Here is a 10,941-nt window from a genome sequence, read left to right on the forward strand (position 1 = left end):
CCAACGGGGGCTGTCAAGGGAAGGGCGAGGAGCCAGTCAGCAGGGAAATGCACCCTGTGCTACATACCGTGAACCCTGGAATTCATCAGGCCCACGTCAGCAGTGGGGAAACTAAGGCACAGAGCTGGGACGTGCCTCCACCAAGTCACCCTGGAGTCGGTGGTAGAGCTGGGAAAAGCCCCAAGAAGCCAAGTCCCAAGTTAATATCTCATGTTGCCATCTGGGAGGATCCCAAAGGGCTCCATAGACTCTGTCCACAGCCACCACTTCCCCAGCCACTGATATGCAGCCACCTCTGGGGTGGGATGCAGCAGCTGCTTAACAGCCGCTGTAACACCACACAACAGTAGGGGCAGAAGAAGCCCTGATCTATTTGAAAATACAGGGGGAACTGAGAGGCAGAATGGAATCCCCCGAGCTGGGCTTTGGCCAGGACATCAGCACGTCACAAAAACCGGGGTGGGATCTCAAAGGACCACAGGCAGTTAGGACCTTGGACTCATCTCAGTCAAAAGAGCACATCCAGCAGCAAGTACCCCAAGCATTGCTGACAGCAACACAGCACCCCCAGTGCCATGCTGGGGCATTGAGGTCAGCGCTGACTCAGAGAGGAGAGCACCCCCTCTCGAGCTCCCTGCAGCACAGCACCCCTCGCACCGCCTGGGTCCTGGGGGTCAGCACTGATTCTATCCTGAGAAGTCTCCCATCTAATAACTGACCTGCCCCAACCCTGCTGAGCCAGTACGAGCTGAGAACATCACAGCCCCAGCTGGGGGCTCCGGAGAGACACCCACTGCTGTACCCATGACCCCACAGAGACTCTACCACGCTCAGCACAGAGCCCCCCGGTCCCAGCACTTGCCAAGTCACCTGGCCAATTGTCAGTTCCCCCTAACCGCAGGAGCTGGAGAGTGCCGGCTGGGGAACAGCGGGTCAACGAAGACTGATTCAAGGGCCTTGTCTGTGGCAAGGGAGGCTCAACAGCAAGGCCCTTGTGGGTGGCGGGTGGCATGGAGTGCACTGCTGCGCCATGGCAACCGGCCCCTGTGGGCTCTAGAACAGGCGGACAGAATTCTAGAGAACCCAGGACCCTGTTTCCGTGGCAGCTGTGCTCAGAGCAGGGCAGTGCCAAAGCAGGCCGTGTCTTCAGCCCCGGGCACCAGGCTCTAGAGGAGGAATGTGGGAGGGCATGGGAGTACAGGGGGGCTTGGGAGGGACTAGCACCAAGAAATTGGGCAGCATGCACATTGGCATGTGGGCCTGGGGGCAGCCTGGCTCCAGCTAGCACCCCGTGCTTTCCTCTCTGGCTCCTAGGGAGCCTTGCCTTTAAAAGCCAGGACCTCCTGGCTAAGCACTCAGCTGCCAGCATTTCAGTGGGAAGGTCCCAGGCACCTGCTAGGAACCAACCCGACTCAGCAGGCGCCAGGCGTGGCCAGGCCAAACAACAGCTGCTGAGCACCCCTTACTCCTGAGGGAATTCTGCACCACTGCGCATGTGCAGAATTCATGTCCAGTGCAGAATTTGTTTTTCTGTGCAGAAAATACATTCTGCCTGAGAAGTGCTGCAGTTCTGCCTTTCTCCCACCAGAGGCTGCTGTAGCACCAGAACAGACTAACAGCTGACCACGGTTGCATTCATCACAGCACCCTGCCCACAGAGCCAGGTTAGGAGGTCTGACGAAGTGGGACTGTTCTTAATGTTTCCTCTGAATAGTGTGGGGGTGCCTCAGGTTCCCCTGTGCAGTTCTTAATTATCTAGGTAGTGGGGTAAGGGTGTATGATCATTGCAGAGCCCTAAAGGGCAGGTGTGTGCAGGTATCTGGACACAGAGAATGGCCAATACCCTGTTTCCTGGCAACTGATGGCCTGGGTCCTTCCCCCCTGCAAGGTGAAAGCTAAAGGGTTGGAGAACAAAGGAATCAGGTGACCTCCTGGCCCGGGAAAGGGACAAAGACGGGCGGGGGCTGGAGAGAGTTTCAGTTTGGGGCTGGTTGGGGACATGGAGTGAAGTGCAGGCGTGGTTGTCTGGCTCACTGCCCCCCAAAATGGACCCACCTGAGGGGTCCTGTTCTCTGCACCTACAAGCTCTGTTTCAGACCATGTTCCTGTCGTCTAATAAACCTTCTGTTTTACTGGCTGGCTGAGAGTCACGTCTGACTGCGAAGTTGGGGGGCAGGACCCTCTGGCTTCCCCAGGAACCCCGCCTGAGCGGACTCGCTGGGGGGAAGCGCACGGAGGGGCAGAGGATGCTGAATGCTCCGAGGTCAGACCCAGGAAGGTGGAAGCTGTGTGAGCTGTGTGTCCTGAAGACAGGCTGCTCACAGAGAGGAGACTTCCCTAGAGTCCTGCCTGGCTTCATGGGGAGCAGTTCCAGAGCATCGCCCAGGGACTCCGTGACAAGAGGCACAGGATGTGTGTGTGTGTGGGGGGGGGGGGGTCAGAGAGTCGTGCACATGGGGCTGCTGGGGGGGACACAGAAGCTAGCGGGGTGACAGCATTGAGCCAGGGGCTGAGTGGGAGGGGGCTGCAGGGCCACATGGGGACAGGGGCAGATGTGCTTGTCTGAATGGGAGAGGCTTGGGATCAGCCAGGGTCTGCATGGGGAAAGCTCCCCAACAATCCCTCCACCGCCCACAAATCTGTTCCATACTTCTCCCACCCACACCCAACACCCCTCCAGGTTCACTCCAAGGCTCCTTCTCCCTCCCTCAGCTCCTCCATTACTCCTGACTCCCCCAAGCCTTTGCACTGCTTTTTCTGGGGGGTGCAGGCAGTGGTGAGCTAGAGCCGGTTCGCACCGGTTCGCTAGAACTGGTTGTTAAATTTAGAAGCCCTTTTAGAACTGGTTGTTCCACAAGGGAGAACCAGTTCTAAAAGGGCTTCTAAATTTAACCAGCCAAAAGTGGCGCCTTAAGTGTTGACTCCACGGGCGCTCCATCCCTGGAGCTCCCACAGGGAAAATCTGGTGGGTGCAGAGCCCCCACCTGCAGCTCCCCGCCCCGTGCCTGGCCCCAGCTCGCCTCTGCCTCCGCCTCCTCCCCTGAACACGCCGCCCCGCTCTGCTTCTCCGCCCCGCCCCCGGCTTCCCGCGAATCAGCTGTTCGGCGGGAAGCCGGGGCAGGCTGAGAAGCAGGCGGCAGCTTCACGCTCAGGCCCAGGGAGGCGGAGGCGGAGCAGAAGTGAGCTCGGGTGGGGGGGGCATGAGGAGGGCCGCCTGCTCCGCAGCAGGTAACCTGGGGGGGGACGGAGTAGGGGCACCGCTCCCCACCCCAGCTCACCTCCACCTCCCTGGGCCTGAGTGTGAAGCCACCACCTGCTTCTCAGCCCTCTCTGGCTTCCCGCTGAACAGCTGATTCGTGGGAAGTGGGGGAGGGGGGCAGAGAAGCAGAGCCGGGTGGTGTGTTCAGGGGAGGAGGCGGAGTCGAGGTGAGCTGGGGCTGGGCATGGGGCAGGGAGCTGCCGGTGGGGGCTCTGCACCCTCCAAATTTTGGTCCAGCCCCAGAGCACCCAGGGAGTCAGCGCCTAAGGCAACACTTTTGATGTGATCAGTGTGGGGAGCAGCCATTCCCCCTGTTCCCTCCCTAGCTACGCTCCCCCACCACCTAGGAGCCAGAAAATCATAGAATCATAGAATATCAGGGTTGGAAGGGATCTCAGGAGGTCACCTAGTCCAACCCCCTGCTCAAAGCAGGACCAATCCCCAATTAAATCATCCCAGCCAGGGCTTTGTCAAGCCTGACCTTAAAAACTTCTAAGGAAGGAGATTCCACCACCTTCCTAGGTAACGCATTCCAGTGCTTCACCACCCTCCTAGTGAAAAAGTTTTTCCTAATATCCAACCTAAACCTCCCCCACTGCAACCTGAGACCATTACTCCTTGTCCTGTCATCAGCTACCACTGAGAACAGTCTAGAATCATCCTCTCTGGAACCACCTCTCAGGTAGTTGAAAGCAGCTATCAAATCCCCCCTCATTCTTCTCTTCCGCAGACTAAACATCCCCAGTGCCCTCAGCCTCTCCTCATAAGCCATGTGTTCCAGACCCCTAATCATTTTTGTTGCCCTCCGCTGGACTCTTTCCAATTTTTCCACATCCTTCTTGTAGTGTGGGGCCCAAAACTGGACAGAGTACTCCAGATGAGGCCTCACCAATGTTGAATAGAGGGGAACGATCACGTCCCTCGATCTGCTGGCAATGCCCCAGCTTATACATCCCAAAATGCCATTGGCCTTCTTGGCAACAAGGGCACACTGCTGACTCATATCCAGCTTCTCATCCACTGTAACCCCAGGTCCTTTTCTGCTGCCGAGGACCTGCCAGATGCTTTCTGGGAGCTGCCCCAGGTGAGCACTTCCGGGACTCCCCACCTCGCCCCCCGCCAGGTCCCTCTGGCTCTTAGGAATAGGGTGGGCACCCACTATGGTGGCCCATGAGACCCTCCTGCCTGGTTCTGGGGACAGGGGAGGGGGGTGGATGGGGCAGGTGTCCTGGGGGGTGGGGGGGCGCGTCAAGGAATGTGGGGGGGTTGGATGGGACAGAAGTCCTGGGGGGCGGGGGTGGGCAATGACCCCCTCGTGGGGTGAGGAGGGAACCCATTGTTAAGATTTTGGCAGCTCATCACTGGGTGCAGGAAATATGGTCCTGTATTGTAGTTTAAATGAATTACTCCCAGTTCTGTAATAATATGCCTAGTAAGCAATCTGTTTGTCAAAAAACATTGTCTGAATCCTTTTTTGTTGTCTGCATTGTTACAGATACACTTGCTGAAACGTATTTTGAAATAAATTACCAAAATAATGGAACTGGTGTGATTATATTGTGTTATTTTGAAAAATAAAATATGCAGAATTTTAAAATATTGTGCACAGAATTTTTAATTTTCTTGGCACGGGAGTAACCCATGGGCCCAGTAACCACGGGTGGATGAATCTGGGAGCCAAGGAGACCTATGCCTCTGCGGCGGGAAGGAAAGCCCTGCAGAGATTGCCCATCCCTTAGTGACTTGAAGGGCTCAGGGTCCCCAGGCCTCTGGGGAGGCAGGAAGGGTGGCCGGTGGGCCCTGCTCTTAGCCTGCTCTGCGTAGGCTCTCACTGGAGCTGTCCCCATGGGAGAGGAGCACCTGCCAGGCATGCATTAGGCCACGTGACTGACAGTCGGCATGGGTCCTTTCTTGGGCAAGCTAGGTCCCAGCTCTAGAATGGGGACAAAGCTTCCTTTCTCCTGGCCCCAGATCCAAGCTGAGTTGGCATCACACTGGCTCCTTTGAAGTAGCCACATACAACCTCTCAACCCTGGCCTGCCTCCCACTATCCTATTGGCCTTGGATCTCTGCACTGAGGATATGGCTGGGCCTTCCAGAGAAATACAGGAGCAGGGCCCTGCCCTGGGAGATCACAATCCCCCCATCCTCCAGCACTCACCTGCCACCTGCAGAGCTGGGCTGAGAGGAGGTGATGCGGGGCCTGCCCAATCTGGGCACAACTGTGTTTATGTGTGTGTGTGGGGGGGGTTGGTCCCTGGAGCGAGGGGCCAGGGAGGGGAACTGAGGCACAATGGAAGGGGAGGTCAGGGGGGGTCCCTGGAGCGAGAGGCTGAGGAAATCAAGGCACAGTGGGGTGGAGAGGCAGAGAGGTTACCCCGCCCATACGGCTCCGGCCCGTACTTTGGAGCCCGGTCCGGGAGCAATCAGTTCGGTTGGGCTGGGGGGCAGGAACAGCAGCAGCTACTCCTCCCACCCCTGGGTGGCGGAGGCCGGTTACTGCAGGTAACTGGACTTTTAACATCCAGGCAGCTGGGCTGCCAGTTCCCCTTCTCAACCAGATGTTCCCCTCGAAAACCGGACCCCTGGCAACCCTACCCCTGTATCTGACCATCTTCACTGGAAGGGGTCGAGTGGGGTGTCAGCCAAAAGCTCAGAACTAGCTGACTGTCATGGCCATTGCAAGAGGTCTGGACGGGAAACGACTTGCAAGGAATGTGATGTGCAGGGTCCTGGCTTTCCAACCTGCTGAATAATAGACTCATAGACTTTAAAGTCAGAAGGGACCATTATGATCGTCTAGTCTGACCCCCTGCACAACGCAGGCCACGGAATCTCACCCACCCACTCCTGTAACAAAACCCTCACCTATGTCTGAGCTACTGAAGTCCTCAAATCGTGGTTTATAGACTTCAAGGTTCAGAGACTCCTCCAGCAAGTGACCCGTGCCCCACGCTGCAGAGGAAGGCGAAAAACCCCCAGGGCCTCTGCCAATCTGCCCTGGGGGAAAATTCCTTCCTGACCCCAAATATGGCGATCAGCTAAACCCCGAGCATGTGGGCAAGACTCACCAGCCAGACACCCAGGAAAGAATTCTCTGTCGTAACTCAGATCCCACCCCACCGAACATCCCACCTCAGGCCATTGGGCAAATCTACCGCTAGTAGTCGAAGATCAATTAATTACCAAAATTAGGCTATCCCATTGTGACGAAGTGGGACTGTTCTTAATGTTTCCTCTGAATAGTGTGGGGGTGCCTCAGTTTCCCCTAGGCAGTTCTTAAGTATCTAGGGGGTGGGGTAAGCATGTATGATCATTGCAGAGCCCTAGAGGGCAGGTGTGTGCAGGGGTCTGGACACAGAGAATGGCCGACACCCTGTTTCCTGGCAACTGATGGCCTGGGCCCTTCCCCCCTGCAAGGTGAGAGCTAAAGGGTTGGAGAACAAAGGAATCAGGTGACCACCTGGCCCGGGAAAGGAACAAAGCCCAGAGGAGGAGGGGCTGGAGGGGAGTTTCAGTTTGGGGCTGGCTGGGACATGGAGTGAAGTGCAGACGTGGTTGTCTGGCTCACTGCCCCCCAAAATGGACCCAGCTGAGGGGTCCCGTTCTCTGCACCTGCAAGCTCTGTTTTAGACCATGTTCCTGTCGTCTAATAAACCTTCTGTTTTACTGGCTGGCTGAGAGTCACGTCTGACTGCGAAGTTGGGGTGCAGGACCCTCTGGCTTCCCCAGGAGCCCCGCCTGAGCGGACTCGCTGGGGGAAGCACACGGAGAGGCAGAGGATGCTGAATGCTCCGAGGTCAGACCCAGGAAGGTGGAAGCCGGGTGAGCTGTGTGTCCTGAAGACAGGCTGCTCACAGAAAGGCGACTACCCCAGAGTCCTGACTGACTTCATGGGGAGCAGTTCCAGAGCATCGCCCAGGGACTCCGTGACAACTGGTGGCAGTGGTGGGATGTACTGCACCCCGTGGATGGCGCTTCCTGCAGTAAGTGACTGGGGAGCAGTAACACGAAGGGGGATTGCCGAGGACCAGGCCTGCTGAAGGCTCAGAAAGGAGCGGTTTCGGGGGGCGGTTAACCCCTGGGAGTGTGTGACCAGCGAGAAGGACTGTGCAGTAATGGGGTCACCCTGGGGACTGCAGTGAGCAGTCTCAGGGGCGGAGGAGTCTGCAGCTCGACCCTGGCAAAGAGGTGGTGACCTCGAGAAGGGCTGGCACACTAGGGGTTCTCCCTGGAAACCGTGAGAACACACGGGCCTGTGAGTCCACAACAACTTGGGAGGAGCGGAGTGATGGCCTGTCACCTTCTCCTTAAGAAGGACATTGTAACCCTGTGCAAAAAGAGAGGGTTGAGCGTTGGAAAGTTCACCAAAGCAGAGTTAATCGTGCAGCTGGAGGAGGATGACTGCTCTAAGGAACAGATTCCTGACCCCAACTGGGGCTATAGCAGGATCTGGGAGCAGCTGGAGTAGTAGCCAGGCATCGCCAAGACTCCTGTCCCCGACCAGACGAGGGTCTTCACGATCGGGTTCCCCATCGGGGGATCGAGACGGACGGGATTGGAGCTGAGTCTGAGAGAGCAAGAGGACCGTGGGAGACAGCGAGAGCCCGAGAAAGAGCTGCAGAAGCAGCAGCAGCATGAACTGGCGGTGGTGGGGCGGAGAGGCCTAGGGGACCTCCCCGGGGTGAGTGGGGATAGATCCCGGGGGGCCAGTTCCGCAGGGAACCTCGAGACTAAATTGCTGCCCCTGGTTAAGGAGGGGGGGGGGGTGTGGATGCCCACCTCACTGCCTTTGAGCAGGCTGACGATTTGAACCAGGGGGACCCTGCAGAAAAGCCCCGGTGTCTAGCTCCCTTGCTGGGTCCCAAGGCCACAGACTCCGTCAGCCAGATGGTTGGGGATGTGGACAGGCTCCCACTCCTGACCCCAACCTATATGTCTGTGTGGAGTTTCCTGGGGCCAGGCCCCTCGGACCTCCAGTGGGAGCAGAAGGTGATGGTCAATGGGGAGACATTCTTGGGGTGGCCAAAGGGCATGGGCTGCATAAACCTTCCCACATGCGGCCTGCGAGTGCTATCGACCACCCCTGACCTAAGGGAGGGTGTGAAAATGGAAGGGCCTGGTGTAACTCCTACCAAGGAATGGGAGAGATGCTGGGGCATCCATGGGAACGTTGGTGGCTTCGAACTTCCCCAGGTCACCGGCTAAAGTGACCCCGCTCAGTTCGATCTCGAAGGGGGGAGAGATGTGATGAAGTGGGACTGTTCTTAATGTTTCCTCTGAATAGTGTGGGGGTGCCTCAGTTTCCCCTAGGCAGTTCTTAAGTATCTAGGGGGTGGGGTAAGCATGTATGATCATTGCAGAGCCCTAGAGGGCAGGTGTGTGCAGGGGTCTGGACACAGAGAATGGCCGACACCCTGTTTCCTGGCAACTGATGGCCTGGGCCCTTCCCCCCTGCAAGGTGAGAGCTAAAGGGTTGGAGAACAAAGGAATCAGGTGACCACCTGGCCCGGGAAAGGAACAAAGCCCAGAGGAGGAGGGGCTGGAGGGGAGTTTCAGTTTGGGGCTGGCTGGGACATGGAGTGAAGTGCAGACGTGGTTGTCTGGCTCACTGCCCCCCAAAATGGACCCAGCTGAGGGGTCCCGTTCTCTGCACCTGCAAGCTCTGTTTTAGACCATGTTCCTGTCGTCTAATAAACCTTCTGTTTTACTGGCTGGCTGAGAGTCACGTCTGACTGCGAAGTTGGGGTGCAGGACCCTCTGGCTTCCCCAGGAGCCCCGCCTGAGCGGACTCGCTGGGGGAAGCACACGGAGAGGCAGAGGATGCTGAATGCTCCGAGGTCAGACCCAGGAAGGTGGAAGCCGGGTGAGCTGTGTGTCCTGAAGACAGGCTGCTCACAGAAAGGCGACTACCCCAGAGTCCTGACTGACTTCATGGGGAGCAGTTCCAGAGCATCGCCCAGGGACTCCGTGACACCCATCATATCATCCCCTCCATAAACTAATCAAGCTTAGTCTTGAAGCCAGATAGGTCTTTTGCCCCCACTGCTCCCCTTGGAAGGCTGTTCCAGGACTTCACTCCTCTGATGGTTAGAAACCTTCATCTAATTTCAAGTCTAAACTTCCTGAAGGCCAGTTTATATCCATTTGTTTTGTCTTCACATTGATACTGAGCTTAAATAATTCTTCTCCCTCCATGGTATTTATCCCTCTGATATATTTACAGAGAGCAATCATCTCTCTTCTCTGCCTTCTTTTGCTTAGTCTAAACAAGCCAAGCTCCTTGAGTCTCCTTTCATAAGACAGGTTTGCCATTCCTTGGATCATCCTAGTAGCCCTTCTCTGTACCTGTTCCAGTTTGAATTCATCCTTCTTAAACATGGGAGACCAGAACTGCACACAGTATTCCAGATGAGGGCTCACCAGGGCCTTGTATAATGGTACTAATACCGCCTTATCTTTACAGGAAATACCTCGCCTGATGCATCCCAAGACTGCATTAGCTTTTTTCACAGCCATATCATGTTGGCAGCTCATAGTCATCCTGTGGTCAACCAATACTCCGAGGTCCTTCTCCTCTGTTACTTCCAAGTAATGTGTCCCCAGTTTATAACAGAAATTCTTGTTATTAATCCCTAAATGCATGACCTTGCACTTTTCACTATTAAATTTCATCCTATTACTATTACCCCAGTGAAACTTGTCACCTGAGCAGGCAGGTCTGAGCTATCAGGCCATGCTGAGAACAAGGCACAGCCATGGAGACAGCCGGGATTTCCTGGCTGGCCTGGCCGGAGAATTACAGACGGGAACCCCAGGTGAGCTCCTGGAAAAGGAGTTCCTGGGCTCAGAGCCACTAGCCTGTGATTATATAAGCAGAAGTGGTTCTCCATTACAGGACAGACTTTGTCAGGGGACGGGGGAAGGTGTCTCATTAACAGTGGGCCTGAGCTGTAAGGACTGGCCGCGGGTGAGAAATCCCCTATTAGACAGGACAGGAACTTGCTAACGAGTGTCGACTTTTGATTGCGTCTTTTGTTGTTCCCTTGCCTGGAACCTTACGTTTCCAAACCCTTCTACTTGCTTTGATTTGAATCTCTGGCTCAGGCTCTGTTAAATAAACTTCAGTTTGGTTTCACTAGAACCCTAAGTGCCTGGTGCTAAGGAGACTGATGAACTGGGGTAAGACCTGTGAACTGGGGTGTTGTGTCCATGGAGGTAGCAGGTCAGTGTGCACTGCATGTGTCCAGAAGACAAGGCACTGGGCACTCGGGTAGAACAAGGCGGGGTGTATAAATTGCTGGCCTGTATAAAGAAGGAGCCGGGCTGGGGAAGTTTCCCTGGGGGGCACAGACAGGGCTCCCTCCTGCTATGAACCAGTGATAGCGATTCATCCCAGAAACCCTGACAAGTGCCACAACCTAGCCTAGGAATTCAGCTCAGGAGAGGTATGGGCCAGAGAGGTGGTCTGTGTCCTGAGGTCCTCCAAGCCTCACAAAGCCCCTGGTGGAGAAACAGGGTTACAAAAGCCATGTGTTTGCTGGAATCCACTGGGCTTGGTGGGCTGCAGTTCCCACTCCTCCTGCCCCCAAGGGCTCTGACTCCCTGCCAGGCTGCAGCAGCGGGCAAGTCCCTCCCCGCGGTATCTGCGCCAGGCCCTGGGGACAGACCCACGAATTCCC

Source organism: Caretta caretta, chromosome 2 (assembly GCF_965140235.1).
Source record: "Caretta caretta isolate rCarCar2 chromosome 2, rCarCar1.hap1, whole genome shotgun sequence".
In the NCBI taxonomy this organism is placed as follows: Eukaryota; Metazoa; Chordata; order Testudines; family Cheloniidae; genus Caretta; species Caretta caretta.